Source organism: Lynx rufus, unplaced genomic scaffold (genome assembly GCF_022079265.1).
Source record: "Lynx rufus isolate CCGP_SWC_20201006 ecotype Redwood Valley unplaced genomic scaffold, mLynRuf1.p SCAF_20, whole genome shotgun sequence".
NCBI classification, from domain to species: Eukaryota; Metazoa; Chordata; class Mammalia; order Carnivora; family Felidae; genus Lynx; species Lynx rufus.
Window position 1 is genome coordinate 10033713 of NW_025814835.1, and position 26155 is coordinate 10059867.

Genomic DNA, 26155 nt, shown 5'->3' on the forward strand with positions numbered 1-26155 from the left:
GGAGATTTGGAAAGAGGTGGACATAGTCAATAGCACACCACTGTCCTTTTGCCATTATTTGGTATAAATACAACGTGGTTTGAAAATAGTGGCATTATCACTCATAGGTCTACCCATATTCATATAAGAAAACCTTGTTTGGTTGATATTACATATATTGTTGCTCTACATTTTATTGTATCTCTGAGCCATGGATTTAATGGTGTCTTATCCCATGTAAGTTCTGCTTACTTGTTCAGTCTCTATCAGCTTTATTACACAACATGGAACTTGAATAGAAAAAATATTTTATAAAAACTCTGGGGTGAGTGGTGTTTGCCATGACAGTATCAAACGTTCAGATCCATGCAATTAATTATCTTTATGCTATTAGTCATGACCTTCCCCTTTGAAATGATTGCCTGCCATCTGTTATTTCATTAAGTATTAAATCTTTGTCGCCGAGCAGCAAGCTAATTTGCCTTAGTGAATTTACCAAAAAAAGCATTTTAAATTTCTTTATGAGGGATATAATTGCTTAAATCGGGGTCCTTTTAAATTCCAGATAAAAAGTGAATATATGCATGTAGGGTACACTGCAATCAAGATATTGAAGTCATTAGCTGTGCAGTCATACAACCTCTTAAAAGACTATGCACAGCTTAAACCGTACATTATCACAGTATGTATCTATTGCAAACATCGCCTGTTGAAAATAAGGATGTGCACATGGTAACTATGTAAGAGGCTTATTAATAGTTTCATGAGGCAATGAATTGTTGCCATTTACATGTGTCACAAAACTGCCTTTGGATTGTACTTTTCTGTCTTCTGGATATGTGTTTTGGGAATAACTGATTCTTCTGTATTACCATTCCTCTGATCACTCAATTTGCATTCCCTAATTGATTTCATAATCCAGATTAAGAACTATTTAACTTGGAGTACATGGAGACATGATTTTGAGAAGGCCTTGACAATGTGCAGGGCAAATGATATATACCGCATTAAACTTGTCCTAATATGTTCATCATTTTCAATGAGGCATCGTTGTTTACTCTCAGGAAAAGTTAGTGAGCAGTGTTAACCTCTCCTTGTGGCCAAAGGCGGGATTGTCTGACCAAGGCTAACTAACTCACAACAGAGTTGTCTAAGTGGTCAAGGTATAATACCTGAAAGTTTACCTAAACTATCGGCAGTTTAAGGAGTGTTGACTGTGGGGTCCAATATAAAACACTCAGTGTCTCCAACATACTTTGAAAATGATGATAGGAACTCAAATTAAGGAATATTTTCTAAGACCAGGCAGACAGGCCATTTACAAGACAAAAATGGAGTGACGAGGAATGGAGTCAGCCTATCATTAGAAATTAGGCCTGAGAATACTAAGCGCCATGAGCAAGTCAAAGATTCAGCCTTTAAAGAGGTACTGGGAGTTACATATATATTAACCCAGAAACTCAGAATGCAGATCAATTGAAACAGAAAAATTCAAACCAAAGCACATGGATTTGAAACAAGGCTTTGAAAATCAAATTCAGACAGTGGGGTGTCCATTATTGGAATGTAAGTTTTCAGGAGAAGGAACCGAACATTGGGGAACTGGTGCAAAATCTCAACGTATGCACTGGAATGCAGAATCTAGCAGCAATTCAACTGAGAGGATTACTTAGTACCTGAGGAGCCCTCCAAATCAACGGCAGAGACAGTCTAAAGCAGTTCCCTGAGATGTTGGTCTTTGGCCTCAGACCTGGATGGACCTTGTCCCCAGCGCCAGAGCTGAGAGTATAGGGACATCGATTACTGGCCCAGCAGTAGTTGTTGCAGAAGCAAAGACTGGGAGGGTGAGAAAGGGTATTGTCCCCAAAACGCTAGTGTGTTTTGTGTTTGTTTCCAAAAAGCCACACACTGAAAACCAGCTTTCTTTTCTGGCTTTCATTCCTAAATTCATGCTCCTGGAACTGAGACAGATTGGCTCCTTTGTTGTCATTTGCAGAGCTTTCTAAAAACATAGACTGCTATGTCTCAAGCCACTCCTATGGTATCATCCAGGAATCTATATTTTCTTAAGATTCCTGGATGGTTCTGGTATAAATTCAGCTTTGAAAGCTACTGTAAAGAATCGCAATGCGACTTAGAAAAAAATACTCGGTAAGGAAGAATTCAGACAGAAAGATTAAAAGAGTAAAACTGTCAGTATCTGAGTAATAAGGAATGCATTTCCAAAATATACAACATCTGACTTCAGAAGGTGACCTCTCACAAGGGAAAGAAAGGCAAGCAGTGTAAAAGGAAGAAAGAAAAAAGTCAAAAGAGCCTTAAAACCAGGACACCACTTGATTTATATTCACCTAAGGAGATGGAAAATGATTTCACTTCTTCAAGTGAATCAGTCCAGAGCTTTCTGCAGCTCTGGTGTTGGGGGATTTTAAATCACGTAATTACAAAAATAAGAATGAAAAATTCTTAAACCATAAAACGTGTAAAGGAGACATCTTCCATGTAGGGTATATGCTACACGATATTGGATTTTAGTCAGCTTTGAAAAGCAAAGGGCAAAAGCAAACAAACAGACAGACAGACAATTTTATATGTAGGCATCATCTTCAAGGCTCTGACATGTGAGGAGACATTCTTGAGTTTAATCGGGGTGAAGTCAAATGGCTGTGGTAACGGGAAATCTTCATTCAGTAAAAATAAATGGTTGGTTAGATAAGTAATAACATGAGACATCCATAGAAATGTGTGAATAATTGAGACGGGTCGTACTTTTGATTAGGAACATGGATTCTATTCTGAAAGTCTATAGGAAGTGGGGTTTTTAAAGACAAGGAGAAACTAACGGAAGAGTTTTATTTTGAGGACTGTGCTCAATAGAGAAAGACTACTTTTAGCAGGTGGTGTTTGAATGCATTTAATGGGATTCGTTACAGGGACCCTTAAATCTCTCTGTTCTTCTAATAAAGCTATTTGTCTCTGAGTATTTGAGATAACCTGAGGTGATAGGCTCATGCTGAGTCTCATAAAAATGTTTGCAACTCACTTTTACCAGTTTCAGATTTGATTTCAGAAATCCCACAGGTGATTCTAACATTTTGTTTTCTACCACATTCTTTGTCGAGCCACTACACCAATTAAAACATAACATCTTCTTGATGGAGATGCCATTTCGACAGACATGGCGAAAAATCATCATAGAATTAAGCATTAGATCAGTATTTTGGATATTCAATTTTAAAGAGCTGAAAAATGTAAAAATTATAGTTTGGATGTTCTTTGAGAGAGGAGATAGTTGAGGAAAAATATATCACTAAGTATAAAGTTTTAAAGTAATTTTAGGGGCACCTGGGTGGCTCAGTCGGTTAAGTATCTGACTCTCAGTTTCGGCTCAGGTCATGATCTCATGGTTTCGCGACTTCGAACCCTACATCGGGCTCTGCACTGGCAGCCCAGAGCCTGCTTGGGATTCTCTCTCTCCTTCTCTCTGCCCCTCCCCCACTCCCACTGTCTCTCTCTCAAAATAAATAAACTTGAAAAAAAGTAATTTTATAGTTAGAAATTGGCAAGAGGAATCCCACGCAGCAAAAAAAAAAAAAAAAAAAATTGCAGAAGAAACTTACACAAAAGGAATCTTGGACTAAAGGATCGTGGAAGAATCTGGCAGGAGAAAGCAAGCTTTCAAGTGAGGATGGGCGCATTGCACTTAACTACCACCCGCAGAAAGAAAACAAAATTGGAAAGAAAATTCAGGGAATGCCTTTGTGTCTTTGTAGCCAGAAGTGTTTATAGGGTGATAGAGGTGGGTGAAACAGAACATAGGATTAGAGGATGAGCAAGCAAGTATAGAAGGAACACAGTGATTCTAGAATGCATCGGTGGTCCCTTTAATCGAAGTTGGAGAATGAAAGCAGAAGGATCAGAAGAAATGTTATAGCTGTGTAATGTAGAGAATTTATTTTCACTGCAACCTCTGCTTATTGTTTTTGGTTGCCTTATCATGAATATGATAAGTGTATTTCTAGCACCTACGTGTCACAGCCTTGAGCTGTAGATTTAGCTGAATATTCATTTCTTAATCCCCGTGCCATGAATAGTATTTCCCTACCCCCCTCCAACAGGTAGGTTTTGTTGTTAAGGATCATGAAAGCTGTGTGAGCTGTTTTATGAAAGACATCGTAATTAATCATAGAATCTTTCTGTAGGACACCTTGGAATCATGGGGGCAGCGACGAAGCTCACAGCTGCACTGGCCAGTTCTGTGGTCCCCATCACATGTCCAGTCATCCATGAGGCTGGGGGTGGTATGTTAGAGAGTGGGGACAATGACCCAGAAACACTCTCTCTACTGGTGTTAGAAAACCCAGTAACAAAGGAAAGAAAGATGCTGATCACTTTCCTATGTCCTCTGTTGCAAAGAAGTTAGAATATATTTCATAACTTTTCCCACAGTACTTTAAAGCATATCTTTCTGAAGGACAAAAGGACATCTTTTTTTTTTTTTAATAAGTTGCTCTTTGCCACATACACTATCCCCTTCTCCCCAGGGCTCAGCCTGCAGTTTCTGCGGCTCTGATTTCAAGGGGAAGTAAAGACGATATGACAGGAAATAAACCACATTCAAGTAATATAATAACTGGACTCCTGCTCTAAGCCACAAAATTGGGGCAAATGGTCTGCTAAAAAGAGAGAGATTGCTTTCACGTAGCCCTCCTCAGCACGAAGGACAGAGTCGCTGAAGAAGACAATAGAAAAATGTTGCACACATCTTTTCTGTCATTTTCAAGAGACTGACTTAACTCCTAATGCAAGGAGATCTCATATGAATCTAAATGTGACTTTGCTGAAAGTCATATTTGAAAATCCTCTGAGGGAGCATGGTAAGAAGCTAAGTAGAGTGATTTTTAAGCTTTTTTTTTTGCTTAATTGGTTTAATTTTATTACTTATGTAAATTATCCAAATTTATTATATGATCATTAAACTTAAAGTTTTGCATTGCCTGTGACTAACATTTTCACTCTAAAATCGATATATAATTTATTCAACACCCAAAGGACTTGGGGCACATTTGAAAGAGGTTTTTATTTTATGAGATGCATATCAGGAACAAATGTAAATTGCACAGCTCTTCTCTGTGAGTTTACTTCACACTTTCCCTTAGAGATCTAACACAAAACCCTGAAACTCAGTCATCGGGAACTTTCTTACAGCCTCTCAAGACCTCTATCTCTTTTTATTATATCTTTTTAGTAAGTGAGAAGTCTGTTTTTATTAACTAAATTATCTCCTTTTATTACATAAAAATGTCAATGCATTAAAATTTATTTAAATTAGTGAGAAAATAACTCTGTTTTTCTGTATTTTAGTTATAATGGAATACGGTGAACCTTATTTTAAAGGTCACTTTCAGATTTGCTTCTTTTTTTAAACTTAAACCTTAATATTTAAACCATGGCGTATAATTATTTTTCTTGAGGAGATGTTTATTTCTATTCTGTATGGTGGATTTTTCTGTGAGGCAGAGAGATATCAACAACAAAAAAAAAGTACTTGCAATAACTTCATTGAAAGACAAAATATCTTAGGACAACTTAGATTTCATAGGTCCATACTCAATGAGAAAAAGTACTATCAAATCTTTGAAACACCAAATTCCATGAAATCTCGTGGAGACCCTGAAAAAATGACCTTTTAAAACAGTTAGAAATGGCAAGAAGAAACCAATAAATTGTTATTGCTTATATTCTTTAGAAAATTTTTGTGCTATGTTTTATTCAAGGTTGCATTTTTGGGGAGATATTCTTAAGTGTGCTTAAATGTCCATAATTTTAATGCATAATAAAGCGTATGCTTTCTACAATCGATTTCGAACACTATTTTCTGAGTATATTATTAATGCAAGTTATTTAATTGCAGACATATTTGTATTTTGTAAGATAATATTTTCTTCATTTTATTTAAAATACTAGAATTTATTTATAAGAGTTATAACCCTTGCTAATTACACTTAAGAAGTTTAAATAGAACTACAATTAAAAGAGGATTGAGGAGGAGCATCTGGGTGGCTAAGTTGCTTTAAGCATCGGACTCTTGAATTTGGCTCAGGTCATGATCTCATAGTTCCTGAGTTCCAGCCCCATGTCAGGCTCTGTGCTAACATTGGAAAGCCTACTTGGGATCCTCTGTCTCCCTCTCTCTCTGCCCTTCCCCTGCTTGCTTTCTCTCTCTTTTTCTCTCCTTCTCTCTCTCTCAAAAATAAATAAATAAACATTAAAAAAAGAGGGTTCAGTTATATATACTCTTTAAAAATAACACATGGCAAAATGCATTTATAAATTCAAGATGTTTATCAAAATTTGGGGAAGGTAAAATTATCAGGGTTTCACATTATCTACAAAATCTACATATAGATAATCTTGTGTATTTGTGAAGCATTGATATCAATCTTGCATGTATTATACATATTTATCAGGATATATTGTTATTGGTGTTCATGGTGCTATAAATTGATGCCTTCTGCATCCCATTAAAGAAACATTTATAATCAACCAGGATAACCAATATCCATTTCTATGTCCCAATCTTAATGACATTTCATTCTTACTTCCAACTCTTATGTATGCCATTTACACACAAAGATACACAAACACATGCACACTCTACATTTGTTTATGGTTGTTTTGGCATGCACATATGTATGCATAAATAAAATTCCATGTGATCCTTAAAGTTTAGAGAAAAAAAAGTTTAATTATTGTTGGTAAACACTTACAGGTCAATAAAAAATAATTTGTTAAAAGTAATCTTCAAGATACAAATAAATAGCATTAGTGAAACAATTCCACAAAATGGAAGAAAGATACATTTAAAAAATTAAAAACATGAAAACACATTCTTAATAAAACTGATAAGAAGGTGACAAGAAAGTTTTAGCATAATGAGATTCATACTAAATGTTAATGAACACTATTTCTTTATTAAAAGGTGAATGTTGGAAGATATAGTTTGAATAATAACCACGCAGAGCTGGCCATAAGCTACTGGTTGCCTATTTATCCTTTTCTGACAACACGTTAGCTTGGGTTTTCCCCATAGCCTGTTATCGTCTAGACAGGGTAGAAGTCCAGTGACTCTTTGGGGCCACAGTTCTGTCTTTAGAGGATTACTTAACTAGAGTGGTTATTTTCTTAACATTTACTGTCTTGCTAGGCAGCCTCCTTCCTGTTCCTTTGGCTAGAGAGAGAATGCATTTGGGATCTTTTTGAGTCTGAACCTTCTGACATCTCAGGGTTGCTACTTCTGTAGCTCCACGTTCAGATCACATGAGGCTAAAGAAATTCCAGACACACCATCCCCCATCATTTTGAAGTCCCAACATCCCTCGTTAGTTTTCTTTCTCTCTACCTTTCAGGGTCTCATGTTGTTTTATATGTAATATCCAGGGTTTTTAGTTGTACTTAGAGGGAGAAAAAAAATTGTCTCTAGTCCATCTTCCCCAAAGCACAAGTTCTGATCCATAATTTTAAAAGACTTGTAGAGCAAAGGACTGCCAGCTTGGAACAAAAGTGACCAAGATTGATCACCATTCAAAAAGACCTCCAAGCCCCCAAATCTGTAGAGTCTGAAAGCAAGAGAAAACAGCCACGCAGCTGTACATATGTGCCTGCTTATTTTCTCCATTGAAATGACTTGGATTTCATTGACTTTCATTCTTAGTTTTGCTATTATATCCGGCTCGCATTTCCAAGACCCAGAATCAGGGTTTATTCAAGGGATGTTTCTCATCCCCAGAGATCAGTGTCTTGTTAACTTTTACCTTGTGGAAATCCAGAACACCTGTGGACTACAGATCGCTGTGTACTTCCTGTTCTTCCTGTTTGGGAACGGGAGTGTCTGTTACAATCATCTTGATGCTTCATCACCACTGCATAGTGGCTTGTGATGTTGGTAAGTAACGAGTGTTATAGTTTGGACTCCACAGATGGAGAGCAGCATATCTGAAGCATTACAGTCAAATGTAACACAGATTGTAAAATTTTGGACATTGAGCCTTATGCCACAATTTGAGGAGGTTTTGGGGACCACAGATGAGGGTGAGTGTATTTTGCATGAGGCTAGGATGTAATATTTGTGGCCAGAGACAGAAAAGGGGAGCTGGTAAAAATGGTACACATTCTTCCTCTCCCTGCAGTCTCATCCATTCAGTGTGACCTTGCAGATTCTGTCATCAATACGTAGAATCTGTTTTGCCTCCACTGGAAGCCAGGTTGACCACATACCTCTGTTTGGCCAAACCGGATGCTGGAATACTCAAAGTAAGAGGGGCTCCTTGGCGGCTCAGTGGCTTCCGTGTCCAACTCTTGTTCTCAGCTTAGGTCATGATCTCACAGTACGGAGTCCAAGTCCTGTGTCAGGCTCTGCGATGACAGTGCAAAGCCTGCTTGGGATTCTCTCTCTCTCCCTCTCTCTGCCACTTCCCTGCTCATGCTCACTGTCTCTCTCTCTCTCTCTCAAAATAAATAAACTTCAAAAAATCTTTGAAAAAAAAATAGAATAGAAAAGCAAGAGAGAAATGAGCATCCATTCTTACACATCAAGCCTTACCCTTCTGTCCTGTACTTGAAACCCTGTGGCCACCAAGTACATGGGCGGAAGCTCATCTGCTGGAGAATGAAGGGATACCTGAAGAACTGAGGCAACACACCAGTGGTCAGTGAGCCCCAGGATTGCCACTGACACATGTGTAAGGCCAACCAAGATCACCCGAGTTTGCCTCAGGCCAGACTGACGATCCAGTGGAGGCCAGCCAAAGATTGATGAGAGGCCACACTGATGATTTAGTTTTTAAACCGCAAGTTAGCGTGTCATTTGTTAGACATGAGAAGATATGAAATTTAGGGGCGCCTGGGTGACTCAGTGTGTTAAGCATCCAACTCTTGATTTCTGCTCAGGTCCTGATCTCACGGTTTGTGGGTTTGAGCCCAGTGTCCGGCTCTGTGTGGACTTCAGGGAACCTGCTTGGGATTCTCTCTCCCTTTCTCTCTGTTACTCCCCCCACTGGTGCGCGCTCTCTCTCTCAAAATAAATAAATAAACTAAAAAAAGATAACAAATTTAGACACCATGAGAAAAGAGACGACATCATCAGCAGAGAAGAAAATAGTTGCAACACACATATCCACCAATATGTGTGGGTCCAGGATATATAAAGAACTTCTTAAAAAAAGTAATAAAAAAATAAAAAAAGACAGCCCAAAGAAAAATAGTCACAGACTTGAACAACATCTCACAAAGAACATTCACATGTCTAATAACTATGTTAAAAAGTCGTTAGCTTCACTGGCTATCAGAGAACTGCACGCTAAAAACACAATGTAATGTCTGTACACATTTATCAGATTTACTAAAATAAAAACATGAGAAAATATCAAGGATCAGGGACGATGTGCTCAGCAACCACATTCTCATAAACTGCTGGTGGGAGTGGAAATTGGCATTTTTAAAAACTGCTTGTCAGCATCAACTAAAGTTAAAAATACACTTACCCTGTTACCAAGCAATGTCACTCCTAGATATAAATCCAAAAGAAATGTGTCCGTACGCTGGTGAAAAAACATATTCATAGTAGCATTATGCAAATGGCCCAGTTTTCCCCGGGGGCCCCAAACTAGACACAAATGTCCATCAGGAGAGGAATAGATAAATGACAATGCATTGATGCAAAAGGAAGGTACAGCAATGATGTAAATCATTTACAATGCTGTGCACAATACGAGTGCATATCACAAGATATTATTTTGAACAAGGTAAGCCAAAAAGCCTTACAGGGTAATTCTATTCAAATATAGGACAAAATAGGACAATCTAATCTAAGTTATCCAAAATCTAGTTGTTTTTTCCACGGGGAAGGAATGACTCTAAGAAAGCATGCAGGGGCGCCTGGGTGGCTCAGTTGGTTAAACGTCCGACTTCGGCTCAGGTCATGATCTCATGGTTTGTGAGTTCGAGCCCCACGTCAGGCTCTGTGCTGACAGCTCAGAGCCTGAAGCCTGATTTGGATCCTGTGTCTCCCTCTCTCTTGGTCCTTCCCCCCACTCATGCTCTGTCTCTGTCTCTGTCTCTCTCTCTCTCAAAAATAAATAAAAATATTTTTAAAAAATTTAAAAAAAGAAAGCACAAAGGAGAGGACTTTGTGGTGCTGGTAATATTCTATTTCTTGATTTGGGGGCTGGTTGCACAAGTGTAATCAATTTGGGAAAATAGATGTATTCATTAAAAGGATACATATCACTTTATTAAATGTTAATAAAATGATAAAAAATAATATTTGACTTGACACATTGAATATTAATTAATATCTTCCTAAACAGCAACAATAAAACAACAAAAATATCTGAAAAAATTATTATTCGTTTAAGAAAAAATCTTTTAATCTCTTTTTGAGAGCGAGAGAGCATGCACGTAAGCAGGGGAGGGGCAGAGAGACAGAGGATCCGAAGCTGGCTCTGTGCTGGTAACAGAGAACCCGAGGCGGGGCTCGAAATCACAAACTGTGAGAACATGACCTAAGCTGAAGTTGGATGCCTGACGGACTGAACCACCCAGGTGCCCCGTCTGAAAATGTTTTAAATCGAATTCATTTCCTTCCATCTGCCATTGCCGCCTGCATGCTGCCTTCCCCTGGTATTTAGTTCCACTTGATAGCCCTTCAAATTAGACGTTATAATTAATTTTCTGGCATGATGCAATCAATGCCTTTTAGATATATTCAAACGTTTAACAATGTCTTTGCTATCGTTTTCCATGCACTTTATATGTGTTCTTTTTGATAGCTCTTATGTTGAGAGCTATCTAACTCAGTGCTTTTCCCCACACGGGTATTTTAACAGTAGTTTCTATCTGAAAGTGTCATTGATTTTCGTGGTAAGGTGTTGTAACAGCATATCTTGGCTTTTTGTTTTGTTAAAGTAGTTAATTGCTATTTATTTGTATATAATCTCTACGTTCAGGGTCACTTTTATGACATACTCTTTATCTTTGGTGTTCTGAAAGCTCCCTATTCTCTATATATTTTTAAATTTCTCACGTTAGATTGTGTGCTTACTAAAACTAAAGCTTCATATGAATTCTGGAATATTCTCACATACTATATTTTTTTTAAATATTACTTTTCCCAATCTCTCCTCCTCTCTGGGATTTCTGGTGGAAATATGTTGGGATTCCTCATCCTTTTTATGCTCTTTTAAGTTGTCTTTCATGGGGCGCCTGGGTGGCGCAGTCGGTTAAGCGTCCGACTTCAGCCAGGTCACGATCTCGCGGTCCGTGAGTTCGAGCCCCGCGTCGGGCTCTGGGCTGATGGCTCAGAGCTTGGAGCCTGCTTCCGATTCTGTGTCTCCCTCTCTCTCTGCCCCTCCCCCGTTCATGCTCTGTCTCTCTCTGTCCCAAAAATAAATAAACGTTGAAAAAAAAATTAAAAAAAAAAGTTGTCTTTCATAATGTCATTTTTCCCCCAAATCAATATTTATTGCATCTTTAAAATATCACAAATAAGGGGCGCCTGGGTGACTCAGTCGGTTACGCTCTGACTTTGGCTCCAGTCAAGATCTCACAGTTCATGAGTTGGAGCCCCGTGTCGGGCTCTATCCTGACAACTCAGAGCCTGGAACCAGCCTCCAGTTCTGTGTCTCCCTCTCTTTCTGCCCCTCCACTGCTCACACTCTGTTTCTCTCTCTCTCTGTCTCAAAAATAAACAAACATTAAAAAAAATTAATAAAAATTTTAAATATCACAAATAAGTCTGAAAAATCATCCTGCATCTTGCTGTTTCTGTAGCTGGCCAACTTAGATCTTATTCATCTGTTGACCTGTTCCTTTTTCAGAAGTATAGATACCATGTACAAATTTTCTGATATCCTTGTTTTTAACTGTTGTGTCTTGCTGATACCAAGTTCAATATGATACAGGTGCAACTGAAGCAATCCTTCAAGAATTAATTCATCTTTCTGGACTTGAGATAGTGAACAAACAACACCTGGCTTTATCCAAACCCTGTGGGTGTCTTTTCACCCAAGGAATTTTGGATTCCAGCAAGAGAAGCATTCTCCTGAATAACAACGTTGATGGGGAAGTGAGCATACACGGACCTCATCTTGTAACAGAAGCCCAGAGTAATGCCCTTGACCCTGTTCTATACATGACTACCAATAGAGCAAACAGTAGTCAGTTCTTTCTGATTTCCCCACCATTTATCAACTTGGAGCCTTTTCTTTTGCTTTCCAATGGGACTGAGTTCTACACTGATGTGATTGAAGTCCCTTCACAGGGTTCCTCTGGGATCCTTCACATTAACACTGCATCCCTTCAGGGTGACATTGACATTTTCTGGAATGTGGACAGTCTGATTTCTGAGAATGGTCTTCATTCTCACAGTAGATGTGGCCACAGTAGTCATACTGTCATCTTTTAATCCTTCATTGCATCAGGACAAATTCCAATGTATACACTTTAAGGTAACTCTGCTTTTTCTCATATTAATGTATTCTGCAGCTTTACACATAAATTTATTTTTTTCCCTTTTATTCTTTTTATTTCCAGCCTTGGTTTTATTTTCAAAAATGACTTTTTGCACTAGGCATCTATTTATGTTGTCCCCCCACCACTTTTATATCTTTAATGATTTTAAACTTATTTTTATAAAGACATATTATAAATTATTAAAGACAATAATTCCTTGACGATTTACTTTTTTCAGGATGTGGTATCACGTGTCTCTTGCTTATGGTAGATTATTTCCTTCCAGGGTTTATAATTTTTCTAAGTTTATTTATTTATTTTGAGAGACAGAGAGAGAGAGAGAGAGAGAGAGAGAGAGAGATGGACCACACACAGGTGCACCAGTGGGGGAAGGGCAGAGAGAGAGAGGGAGAGAGGGAGAATTTCAGGAGCGTCTGCTGGCAGTGCAAAGCCTCATGGGAGGCTCCATCTCACGAACCCTGAGATCATGACTTGAGCCAAAATCAAGAGTCGGATGCTTAACCAGCTGAGCCAGCCGCGTGCCCGTAGGGTTTGTAATTTGAAGTTGTGAGTTCATCTTTGTTAAGGCTTTATCTGTGGAACAGCACCAAATCTAGTGAGTTGGTTATAACCCTCTCACCGAAGTAGCATCACAATATTGTACCCATACTTTATGCTAATATTTAAGGCAAGGGATTCCAAGACCACAAGGTTTTCCCTACCCAAAGATGTATTAGTTTGCCAGGGTGACCATGATGAAGTACCACAAACTGTGGCTCAAATGAGATATTAAGACCTCACCATCTTAATTTGGAGGGAGATACAAATCAGCTCATAAGAACCACATATTGGTTATCCATTTTATTTTAGCTTGCCATTTCTTTCTTTTTTTAAAAAAAAATTTAATTTTTTTTTATTATTATTTATTTTTGAGACAGAGAGAGACAGAGCATGAGCAGGGGAGGGGGAAGAGAGAGAGGGAGACACAGAATCCAAAACAGGCTCCAGGCTCTGAGCTGTCAGCACAGAGCCCGACACGGGGCTCGAACCCACGGATTGTAGATCATGACCTGAGCCGAAGTCAGATGCTCAACCGACTGAGCCACCCAGGCACCCCTAGTTTGCCATTTCAATGATATATCCTTCAAGAATTTGGCTTTAATGGGTTTCATTTCCAAATCAGTCTAGTGTTTCCCCTTAAGCTTCATACCCTATCTCTAGATGTGCATTGGCCATACAGCTCTGACATTCCCAGGATTACACATTATTTTCATACACGAGAAAGGTTTTAATACTTTAGGTTTCATTCCCTCTTTATTGTTAGGGTCCTTGGAATTCCTCTTATTTTTATGAGCTCCATTGTAATATGAAAGTATGTCGCTTATGTTTTCTGTTATAGTAAAAGTGGACGAGGAAAGAAAGTTTCAGGGAGGCTTTTAAGTACATAATCTGCTATAATCCCACAACCTGAAAGCCAAGGGATTTTTGCTCATGATTTAGCATTTATAAAGGGAAGTCCACTTATTTAAAGGAACAAACTCATGAACTTTTAAGGAGTTTTGATAATCTCCAATGAAAAATAAATGGGATAAGGTGACTGAAAAGCTTTCTCCATCCTCAATTTTGGTAGACTGGGTGACACTGAGCTGAGGTAACAAGAAAGATAATTTTTCTGTTTTACGATTCAGAGAGCTATAAATGTAACAGGAAGAATTTATTTTCATTACTTAATGAAATATGTAGATCAACCAGGCACCAATTACAGTCTAAAAAAATTATCAGAGCAGAAAAGATAAAAATCATGTGTTGTGTTTTTAAAAGTATTCCACTTGTTGAAATAAGCCATACAGAGAAAGACAGATACCATATGGTTTCACTCTTATGTAGATCCTGAGAAACTTAACAGAAACCCATGGGGGAGGGGAAGGGAAAAAAAGAGGTTAGAGTGGAAGAGAGCCAAAGCATAAGAGACAAACTGAGGGTTGATGGGGGGGGTAGGGAGGGGAGGGTGGGTGATGGGTATTGAGGAGGGCACCTTTTGGGATGAGCACTGGGTGTTGTATGGAAACCAATTTGACAATAAACTTCATATATTGAAAAAAATAAAAGTATTTCACTTGTTAAAAGGCTTGTTTTCTTTCTCTCCTCGTAGGACACATAGCTAGCAAAAATACACATCTGTCTGTCATCCTCACGGACTGCCACATGTCAGATCAGGTGTTCCCTTTGACATTCATCAGCCTGCTCTGCAATCCCAGGTAGTTGTTTTTCATATTTTCTCCTTTAATTTTTTTAACGTTTATATTTATTTTTGAGACAGAAAGAGACAGAGCACAAGAGGGAGAGGGGCAGAGACAGAGGGAGACACAGAATCCGAAGCAGGCTCCAGGCTCTGAGCTGTCAACCCAGAGCTCTCAGTGTGGGGACTCAAATTCGTCAACCACAAGATCATGACCCGAGCCCAAGTCCGAAGCTCAACCGACCGAGCCACCCAGGAGCCCCAGATATTTTCTCCATTTTTTGAGTGGTGTTCATTTTCCCCACAGTCATTCTCATTGTCCTGCTCCAAAGCCCAGCAATCTCTTCTTGCTCCAAATTCCCAGGTTTTAATTATATTGTTCTCTATTATTTTTCCATATTAATTTATCTTTAAGTCCAGATCATAAGGCACATGATGGATCTACTCAGGGCAAATAGTTCATCTTAAATATTAGATACTCAACGTTTTAAGCTGAATTGTATTATTTTGAATTATGCATGTGTTTCCGGAGTAATCGTGCCATTGAATGGACGGATGACTCTCCAGGGAAAAGGACGTATGGATGTTTGAGCCTTGGACTATCCAAAATATCACCTCAAACAATAGCCTGGGATTTTGTATTCACGGAATTATACTGTATTCTAATAAAGATTTTTTTTTCTTAACTCGTTACAACTAGAATCAAAGTTCTTCCAGAGAGATTATTTTGTATATTTAAATTTATATATGCGGGGCACCTGAGTGGCTCAGTCCGTTAAGCAACTGACTTGCTTTCAGCTCAGGTCATTACATCACCTCATGAGATTAAGCCCCGCATTGGGCTGTGTGCTGAAGGCTTCGAGCCTACTTGGGATTTTCTCTCCCTCTCTCTCTGCCTCTACCCTGATATCTCTCTCCTTCTCTCTTTCAGAATAAATAAACTTAAAAAAAAACATATATGCAATTTTTGCAAATAATGAATGCTTAGTAATGCTCATGATTTTATAGTCATGGAAGGTTTCTTGTATTTATGAATAAGGAAGCAATTTCTTATCTAGATGATGGCAAATAGGTTTCCGACCCTTTGATACTATCAGAATGTATAGAGTAATGATTCTGACATGTGTTCATATGTGTAGACTTACAATTGTGCCTGATACACTGGGCATACCTTGTATGTGCTTGCCATTATTGCTTGACTTCCATTTGTGCAATACCCAGCTGTATGTACCCCATCCCCTCATGTCTGTCAGTTAAGAATCCCTGCAGTCAAAAGAATTCACTGGACTTGCAACAAAACTTTGGAGAAACTCCACGTTGGTCAGGCACGCCACATAAGTTTTGAGTCAGATTTGGATTTAGGGCTGAGATCAAAGGGAAAAAAAATGACAGAAATTATTGAACGCTGGAAGTATTAATTGGCATCCATGTCTTTCCAACCTGCTGCTTTTCTGAAGTTAAGTGTTTAGCAACATGCCCTCCATTTTCCCATGCTTGCAAATAGTGTTGGTGTGACCAGCACTATATAAACTGCAAATATGATAAAATTATGGGGCGACTGAGGCTCAGTTGGTTAAGCATCCAACTTCGGCTCATGATCTCAGGGTCATAATCTCAGGGTTCATGAGTTGGAGCCCCACATTGGGCTCTGCACTGATGGTGCAAAGCCTGCTTGGGATTCTCTCTCTCTGACCCTCCCCTCCGCCTCTCTCTCAAAATGAATGAGAAATTAAAAATATATTATAAAATTATGATTATAAAACACAAATTATTTCTCAAAATTTCTCCAACTTTTCTGATTCCACTATTCCTAGAACCTGAAAGATATTGTTGTATATTATCTTTACTAGAAACAGGTGATCATTGGTTTCCTAAGTAAAGTTTCTACTTTTGAAATAAAGTGCAACTGCTATTCAACTGTTAGAAATAAAAAAAGAAAAATGTATTCACAAACTAATTCTATACAAGTTTATCTTCCTGAAGAACAAACTTCCATTTGCTAACAAATAATTTAGTTGAAATCTATAGAGTTTATCAGGTCAATGACCTGTCTAGATTTTAAGTGCTTATATATATTGTGAAAAGATTACTGACTATACATTATAATGACGTAGATTCGGGCTTGGCAGTTTTCTGAAGATCAAACATTTCTTTGACTTTTTTTTTTCAAATTGCAGTTTTTGTTGGAATTACCTTTAAATGTGAGATTGTATATGAAATTGACATACGCATTCTATTCACAATGACTTAAGAAAGAAGATAAACTTTAGTGGTCATGTTTTCATCCATGAGCATTTGAACAATCCCTGGAAAAATCTATTCCATGTGCCATAATTAAAATTAAAGGAACTTATTATGGTCTACTTTAAGTTTCACCTGAAGAAATTAATAAAACTCATTGAAAAATCCCAATTTGGAATATAGAAATATTTTAATATTGACTTCTTGAAGTGAGGTTTTATTCTATATATAACTGCTATTCTTATACTCAGTTGTGTCAATCATTATTATTTGGAAACATAAAGGAAATGAAACTCAGTTATACCATACTCTTATTAGGCATCTAATTTTGTAATCTCGGTAACATTAAAAAAAATGACCCAATTGAAATCTTGATTATGTGATGGACATTTTCAACACCTGGATATCCTAATACGTTTTATAATGCTGCTTCTCTCTTCTACATCGATTCCAAATTCAGTAATATTATAACCACCTGAAAATTTAACATTTCAGGCTACCATTCATGTTTTAGCATAGTTTAATAGAATTAAGATTCTTTGCACTGGTATATATTTAATATCTGTTTTACAGTCTATATGTGATCAAAATATCAATGCATCAAAGTAGTGGCTTTACAATTAATCTACTATAATTACGTCTAGAGATATAGCCTAATAAAACAGAGTTAGGGAAAAGAAGCACATAAAGCAAGGCGACAATTTACTTCCAGTAATATGGTCTGGCGATGAGTATCAATCCTACTACTGAGCAAGATAAAATGTCTTTAGAACTAATAAAATAGAAAACAGTTACCAGGGGACGCCTGGGTGGCTCAGTCGGTAAGCGTCTGACTTCGGCTCAGGTCATGATCCCACGGTTCGTGGGTTTGAGTCCCGTGTCTGGCTCTGTGTTGACAGCTCAGAGCCTGGAGCCTGCTTCCGATTCTGCGTCTCTCTCTGCCCCTCCCCAGCTTGCTCTCTCTCTCTCTCTCCCTCAAAAATGAATAAACATTAAACAAATTAAAGAAAAAAAGAAAACAATTATCAGGACAAAATCTAAGAGAAGGCAAGGACCCCAAAATTGGAAACCTGGAATTAAACCCAAGTTACCCTGAGAACACTTACTGAAGATGAAGAAGAAGAAGAAGAAGAAGAAGAAGAAGAAGAAAACTATGAGACTGAGCTAGTGTGTAGCCAGCTTCATTCATGCGGAGAAAGGAGTAAAAATGCACATCCGGGACCACGCCCGTTTTGCGTTGATGTTGGAATTATCTGACACCTGTTGCAATCAACTATGTTTCAGGTCAGACAGTAAAACTTAAAATCTTAGCAGAAATTTAGACGAGCTGGCATCAGTCGATTTGGGGAAAGCTAAAAACCTTTTTACAACTACAACTAAACGAATAGACTCAAGGATTCAATTAGTGGAATTTAGGGCTTTCAGTAACTAAGACAGCTAAAGCGTTAATTAGTTAACCATTGAAAGAAGCGAGAAGGAATGTTTCGGATGGCTTGAGCTAGAACCACAGTGATAGAAAATGTCAAAGTGAGTGCGGCCGCTGAAACAACTCAATGAGGAGGTCTAATATCATGTGATCAGTACAGTAGAGAAAGGGAAACTGCAGAGGCAAAATTTGAGGGGAGGAGGGCTGAGGACTTGCCAGACGTGATAAGAGCTGCCAATCCATGCATTCCAAAGTAGCAGTGAATCGCAAAGAGGATAAATAAAAGAAATTCTCACCTGGACAGATTCAAACTGTGAAATTAGGGAACAATGTGTTTAAATTCTGGAGGGAAAACAAAACAAAACAAAACAAAACAACAAAGAATGATTACCACGTATTTCCGGATAGCGGTCATGGACAGACCACCTGACAAGGTATCTTGGGGGTTTCTGGGGCTTTATGTATGATTTCTTAATTTTGGTAATTGATCTAGGAGCCCTTTCATTATAATAATCGTACATCATTTTAATGTCTATGTTTTTAAGAATGTATTCTTTAGGGCAGCTTTTGTTTCACAGCAAAGTTGAGAAGAAGATACAGGCATTTTTTCATAACCTTCCTGACCTCACATATGCATAGCCTTCCCCACCACTGACGTCCCCCACAGAGTACATTTATTATATGTTTATTATAATTTATTATAATAAATGCATTTATCATAATACATGAATTTATTATAATAGATGAACTTAAGCCAGCAAATCATTAACATCAAAGTCCATAGTTTACTTCTGAGTACACTCTTGGTGTTGTGCATTTTATGGGTTTGGACAGATGTATAATAATGTATATCTATTGTTAAGTATTATATAGAGTATTTTCACTGCCCTAAAAATCCTCTCTACTTCACCTATTTATTCGGCCCATCCTCTCCCCTAACCATGGCGACCACTGATCATTTTAACTTTCTCTACAATTTCTTTCCATAATATTACAGATTTGGAATCATATAGTATGTAGCAGATTGGCCTCTTTCACTTACTGATATTCATTGAAGATTCTTCTGTGGCTCTTTATGCTAGATAGCTCATTTATTTATTTATTTTATTTTATTTATTTATTTTGAGAGAGAGAGAGGTGGAGAGAGAGAATCCCACACAGGCCCCATGCTCTCAGCATGGAGACCAATGCAGGGTTCGAACCCATGAACTGTGAGATCATGACCTGAGCCGAAAACAAGAGTCAGATGCTTAACCGACTGAGCTACCCAAGCGCCCCACTCATTTCTTTTTGTCACTGAATAGTATTTCATTGTCTGGCTGGAACACAGTTTATTTATCCACTCACCTGCTGGAAAACCTCTTGGTTGCTTTCCGGTTTTGACAATCATAATAAATATCCATGTGCAGATTCTTGTGTGAACATGTTTCCAACTCATTTGGATAAAGACCAAGGAATGCGACTGCAGGGTCATGAGGTAAAAGTATTTAATTTTGTGAGAAATGGCCACAATGTCTTCCGAAGTGTCTTGCTATCATTCCCAGCAGCAGTGAATGGGAGTTTCTGTTACTCCCATCCTCACCAGCATTTGGTGTTGTCAGTCTTTTGGATTTTAGCCATTTTAATAAATGTCCAGTAGATTCTCATTGTTTTTTTTTTAATTTGCATTTCCTGATGACATGAAATATGAGTGTCTTCTCATATGCCTCCATGTCATTGGTTTATCTTTTTTTTTTTTTTTTAATTTTTTTTTTCAACGTTTATTTTTATTTTTGGGACAGAGAGAGACAGAGCATGAACGGGGGAGGGGCAGAGAGAGAGGGAGACACAGAACTGGAAACAGGCTCCAGGCTCTGAGCCATCAGCCCAGAGCCCGATGCGGGGCTCGAACTCACAGACCGCGAGATCGTGACCTGGCTGAAGTCGGACGCTTAACCGACTGCGCCACCCAGGCGCCCCTCATTGGTTTATCTTTACTGGTGAAGTGTTAAGATCATTGGCCTATTTTTTAAATTGGATTGTTTGTTTTCTTATTGTTGAAGTCTAAGAGTCCTTTGCTTATTTTGGATAACAGTCTTTTATCAGATATCATTTTTGCAAATATTTGATGCTAGTCTATGGTTGTTTTCGTATTCTCTTGGGAGTGTCTTTCATAAAGCAGAAATGTTTCGTTTTTATGAAGTCCAGTTTATGAATGTTTTTCTTTCCTGGATCAGGCTTTAGGTGCTGTATGTAAAAAGTCATCAGCAAATCCAAGGTCATTCAGATTTTCTCCTCTTTTATCTTCTGGGAGCTTTATAGTTTTGCAGTTTACGTTTAGGTTTGTAATCCATGTTGAGCTAATTTCCGTGGAGGCCATGAAGTTCATGTTTAGATTTTTTTTTTTCATGTGGAAATGCAGTTGTTCCAACCCCACTTGTTGAAAGGCTACTTTCGCTCTCTTGGGTTCTCTGTGCCTCTTCTTGAAAGATCAGTTAAGGGGCGCCTGGGTGGCGCAGTCGGTTAAGCGTCCGACTTCAGCCAGGTCACGATCTCGCGGTCCGTGAGTTCGAGCCCCGCGTCGGGCTCTGGGCTGATGGCTCAGAGCCTGGAGCCTGTTTTCGATTCTGTGTCTCCCTCTCTCTCTGCCCCTCCCCCGTTCATGCTCTGTCTCTCTCTGTCCCAAAAAATAAATAAACGTTGAAAAAAAAAATTTAAAAAAAAAAAGAAAGATCAGTTAACAGTGTATAAGGGGGTCTATTTCAAAGTTCTCTATTCTGTTCCATTGATTTATTTGTGTATTGATTTACTGTCAATACTTCACTGTCTTAATTACCATCTTCATCACCCATCATATGTGTGACTTCTATTACACACAGACGTACACACACACCACAGAACCTCATAAAAAAACAAAAGAGGGGTCCCTGGGGGGCTCAGTCAGTTACACATCTGACCTCGGCTCAGGTCACGATCTCATGGTTTGTGGGTTCGAGCCCTGCGTCAGGGTCTATGCTTACAGCTCGGAGCCTGAAGCCTGCTTCAGATTCTGTGTCTCCCTCTCTCTCTGCCCCTCCTCTGCTCATGCTCTGTCTCTCAGAAATAAATAAACATTAAAAAGTGTTTTTTTTAAGAAATGGACCTATGAACCAATGAAAAAAAAAAAAAGAAGAAGAAAAATATAAGTGGTCAGCACCCAAAGAAAGGAAAATCATGGATCAGTTAAAAATAATCTCAAAGGAGATCAATGAATAAAAATTTAACCAAAATTAAGGAGATTTGAGATTAGCACAAAATTGTTTTCTGAACCAAAATGAAACATGGTTTCTAAATAAATAATTTACTAAGTACTTGGGGCATAAGTTCAAAGAGGAGACTGGATTAAGTGACTTGGAAGAAAAAAATGGAAGAAATTTGTCAGGAGGAAACCATCAGGGAAAAGATAAGGGACTTGCCTTCAAATATGTCTAGAAGACTTAACATGAAAATAATCGGAATTTCAGGGGGGAGAAAAAAGAACAGATTGGAGACTGTTAATAATTAAACAAAGTAAATAAGTCATAGAATATTTTCCTTCGCTGAAAAAATACCTTGATCTGTACATTGTATTCAGGGAGAGACTAATGAGAAATGTTATGCTCTCACTTATTCTTATAAAATTTTCAATATCTAAGAAAAAAATAAAACACAAAATTAAAAACAGGGGAAATACACACACTAGGGTTTTTTTGCACTTTTATTAGAAAATCATTGAGATACGCCACTGTAAAGTTGAGACGTGCAGCACGATGGTTTGATTTACATACGTTGTGAAATGATTACAATAGGTTCAGCTAACATCCATTTTCTCGTATAGATACACACACAAAAAAAAAAAAAAAAAGAAGGAGGAGGAGGAGGAAAAGAAAAAAAAAGGGAAGATAACTTCTCCTCATACTGAGAAGTCTTAAGATTTACTCCCAGACCACTTTCATATATGTCACAGAGCAAACTTAGCTATGGCCGTCATGTTGTATGTTACACTGGTCTTGTATATAACATTCAAGGAACAAAGCTAGATTAATAACTATCATGGTCCACTGTGAGTAAAGTACTTCTATCACGCAATATAACATATATACTAGTTACCATGCTTCAGAGGAGAAGAAAAACACTGTGTTCATGATAAAAAATAAAGTATCCTGTTTATTCAATTTAAATGAATTGTGGCGGAACTGGGCAATGTAAGTATAGACTCTGGATTCTTACAGCCAAAAGGGCATTTACTGCTCATACTGAGATACTAATTAATTTGAACTAAGTCACCTGATTAAAAACAACGAAAAGGCTGAAAAAATTTAGTTTGGTGATATTAAATTAGTATGGCTGTATTAAATTAGAATAGTGCTATTAAAATGGCACATGACCTGAAAGAAAAAAAAAAAAAAAAGGAAGCTCAGGAAGAAGCTAGCTTTTGGGTCCACGTTCAAATAAAGGAAAAGGAAGCTGAGAAGGTGGGAAGTGAAGGAAACATTTTGCACCTGGGACGTGACAGAGAGAATAGGATGTCAGGGCCACCAAGGTCATGGTAACTGGCCACAACCTAACCACAATCCGGGTAACTCCAACAACCCAAACCTTTATTTAGGGGCCCAAATGGTTAAACCCTCGAGTTAAGAGATTACATGAAATAAACTAAAACAGAGGCAAGTCAGTGTAATATGAAGAAGAATAAATGGTTGAGAATTTTCCAAAAGTTATTAAATAAATAGATTTAAAACAAAATCTATAAACTGAGAAGAGAAAAAAATGCAAACAAAATTTGAATTAAGTAGATGCCAGGAAAACTGCTTAAAAGAAAGTAACAAAAAGAAAATCATTAACGCAGGCAGAGGGTAAAAAGAACTTCATTTAAATAGAGCAACGACATTTTGTTTTGGCACATATCTCAAGAGCATCAATGGATGTCAAGAAATAATAGAATGACACTTTTTTTTCCAAATGCTTTTAATGTTTTATTTATTTTTGAGACAGAGAGAGACAGAGCATGAGCAGGGGAGGGGCAGAGAGAGGGAGACACAGAATCCGAAGCAGGCTCCAGGCTCTGAGCTGTCAGCACAGAGCCCGACGCGGGGCTCGAACTCACAGACTGTGAGATCATGACCTGAGCTGCAGTTAGACGTTTAACCAACTGAGCCACCCAGGAGCCCCTGGAATGAGGCTTTTAAACTACAGAAAGAAACTTGCTCTGGGCTCAGAATTCTGTAGCCAGAAGGAAACATTTCTCAGCAGGGAAATTGAATGTCATGAAAACAAGGACAAGTATGGAAGCAACACCTCTAGGATGGAAGAGAACTCTAGAGAGGGCTCACCAGGAGACAGTGCCGAGAAGGACCCAATCGCCGACGTGCATTCCTAGTAGCCTTATCACACCTTGGAAACGCAGAGCATCTAACACAGCAGACGTCAGCATCTAGGAAGACCATTTCACCTCTTGGCTTGAGCCTTCGTGCTGCCTGGGAGGAAAGCATCGCCCCTTCCTTGTCAGAATTCCACAGCAGTGTGTTAGGGCGGAACGTCGCTCCTTCCTAGCAGCTAGGTTTTCAGGTGGCGGGCTAACCACAAATCCCTCCTCGGCTATCATCAGAAGCTTTCATTGCCAAGGTTTGCGGATGCAACTATGTGACCTAACAGCGCTAGGATTCACATCAGCATTCATGGTTACTAAAGCCACCCCACCTCCCCCCACCACCCAGCGTGTTGGAGTAGCTTGGGTCTAAGACTGAGCTGGACAAAGATTGAAGCCCTCACGCTGGGCCTCAGCCAGTTTCCGTGGAGATTTTGCAGAAGTAAATTCCTTTCTGGGACTCCAGCCTACCCAAGATCTGTGTTGGACAAATAAATAAATTAATTAATAATGATAAAAAAAAGTCACATACCTCTTGGGGCGCCTGGGTGGCTCAGTCAGTTGAGGGTCTGACTTCGGCTCAGGTCATGATCTGGCAGTTTGTGAGTTCGAGCCCCACGTCGGGCTCTGTGCCGAGAGCTCAGAGCCTGGAGCCTGCTTTGGATTCTGTGTCTCCTTCTCTCTGTCCCTCCCCCACTCATGCTCTGTCTGTCTCAAAAATAAATAACTGTTAAAAACTATTAAAAAAAATCACATACCTCTCAGTGAAATAAATACATTTGCAGAAGAAAGGACCTGAGAGAATGTGTCACTAGCAAAACTGCAATAAAGAAAGAAAGAAAACAAAACAAAACAAACACTAAAGGGTATTACTGGTAAAGAAGGGAAATTATTCTAAGTGCTGGCTCAGAAATGCAGGAAGGGGGGGCGCCCGGGGGGCTCAGTGGGTTAAGCACCTGACTTCAGCTCAGGTCATGATCTCACGATTTGTGGGTTCAAGCCCCACATTGAGCTCTGTGCTGATGGCTCGCAGCCTGGAGGCTGCTTCGTATCCTGGGTCTCCCTCTCTCTCTGCCCCTGCCCCACTTGCTCGCTCTCTGTCTCAAAATAAATAAACATTTAAAAAAAATGCAGGAAGGAATAAAGAGACATTAAAAAAGAGTAAAAAACAATCTGTGTTACTGGAATTAGTATTGCCTTAATAAGAGAGTAATAATGGGGCGTCTGGGTGGCTCAGTCAGTTAAGCATACAACCCTTGATTTCGACTCAGGTCATGATCTCGTGGTTCATGGAATCGAGCCCCATCTTGGGCGCTGTGCCGACAGTGTAGAGCTTGCTTGGGATTCTCTCTCTCCCTCTCTCTCTCTGTCCCTCCCCTGCTCTCTCACATGTGCATGCTTTCTCTCTCTCTATCTCAGAATGAATAAACGAAAAGAAAAAGAAAAAAATAGTAATGATAATACCTTGTGAGGTTTTTTAACATACATAAAATTAAAATAGGTAACCACAATAACAAGTAAGTCAGGGCAAAGTGCGCTGGTAAAAATGTGTTTTTAGAAGAACAGATCCATAAATTCACTGGAAGCATAACATACAAATTCATTGATGGTACAGTTGTAATCCCAGGGTTTCTCACTAAAGAAAATAAAATAATGTATGCTTAATAAGGAAATAGGTCTGAAAATGGATAAAACATAATGCTGAAAAGTAAGAAAAGTAATAGAAAATTGTGAAGACAGATAGATAGATCAGGGATAATAAGCAAATGACCCAGTGTTTCAATTAAAAGGCAAAAGTTGGCTGACTGTCAAAATTCTACTGTATACTTAGAAAAAAGTCAACAGTGTGGTCAAAATGTTCAAAGTAAAAAGATAAAAAAACACCAATTAAAAGGAAGTTTGTGTAGCTTTATAAACATTAACTACATTAGACTATGAATATTACTAGAGATATAGAGGAAGTTTTTTACGATAAAATGGTCAATTCAATGGGAAGATGTAAGAATTCTTAATGTGGATGCTTTTAATAATATGACCTCAAAAGTTATATAGCTAAAAGTAAGGGACTAAACGTAAAAATAAAATATCCACAGGGCCACCTGGGTGGCTGACTCTGTTGAGCATCTGACTTTGGCTCGGATCATGGCTCAGATCATGGTCTCACAGTTCGTGGGCTCAAGACCTGTGTTGGGCTCTGTGCTGACAGCTCGGAGCCTGGAGCCTGCTTTGGATTCTGTGTTTCCCTCTCTCTCTGTCCCTCCCCTGCTTGTTCTCTCTCTCTCTCTCTCTCTGTCTCTCTCTCTGTCTCTCTCAAAAATAAATGAATAAAAACATTAACAAAAAGAATAAAAAATCCACAATCATAATGGGAGATTTTAAGATATGATCTCTATTA

At 38.6% G+C, this 26155-nt stretch overlaps 1 pseudogene; it reads right to left on the reverse strand.

Annotated features, from left to right (window-relative positions):
• Positions 1 to 11817: 11817 nt before the first annotated feature.
• On the reverse strand, positions 11818 to 12397 carry LOC124517017 (60S ribosomal protein L9-like; annotated as a pseudogene).
• Positions 12398 to 26155: the final 13758 nt, after the last annotated feature.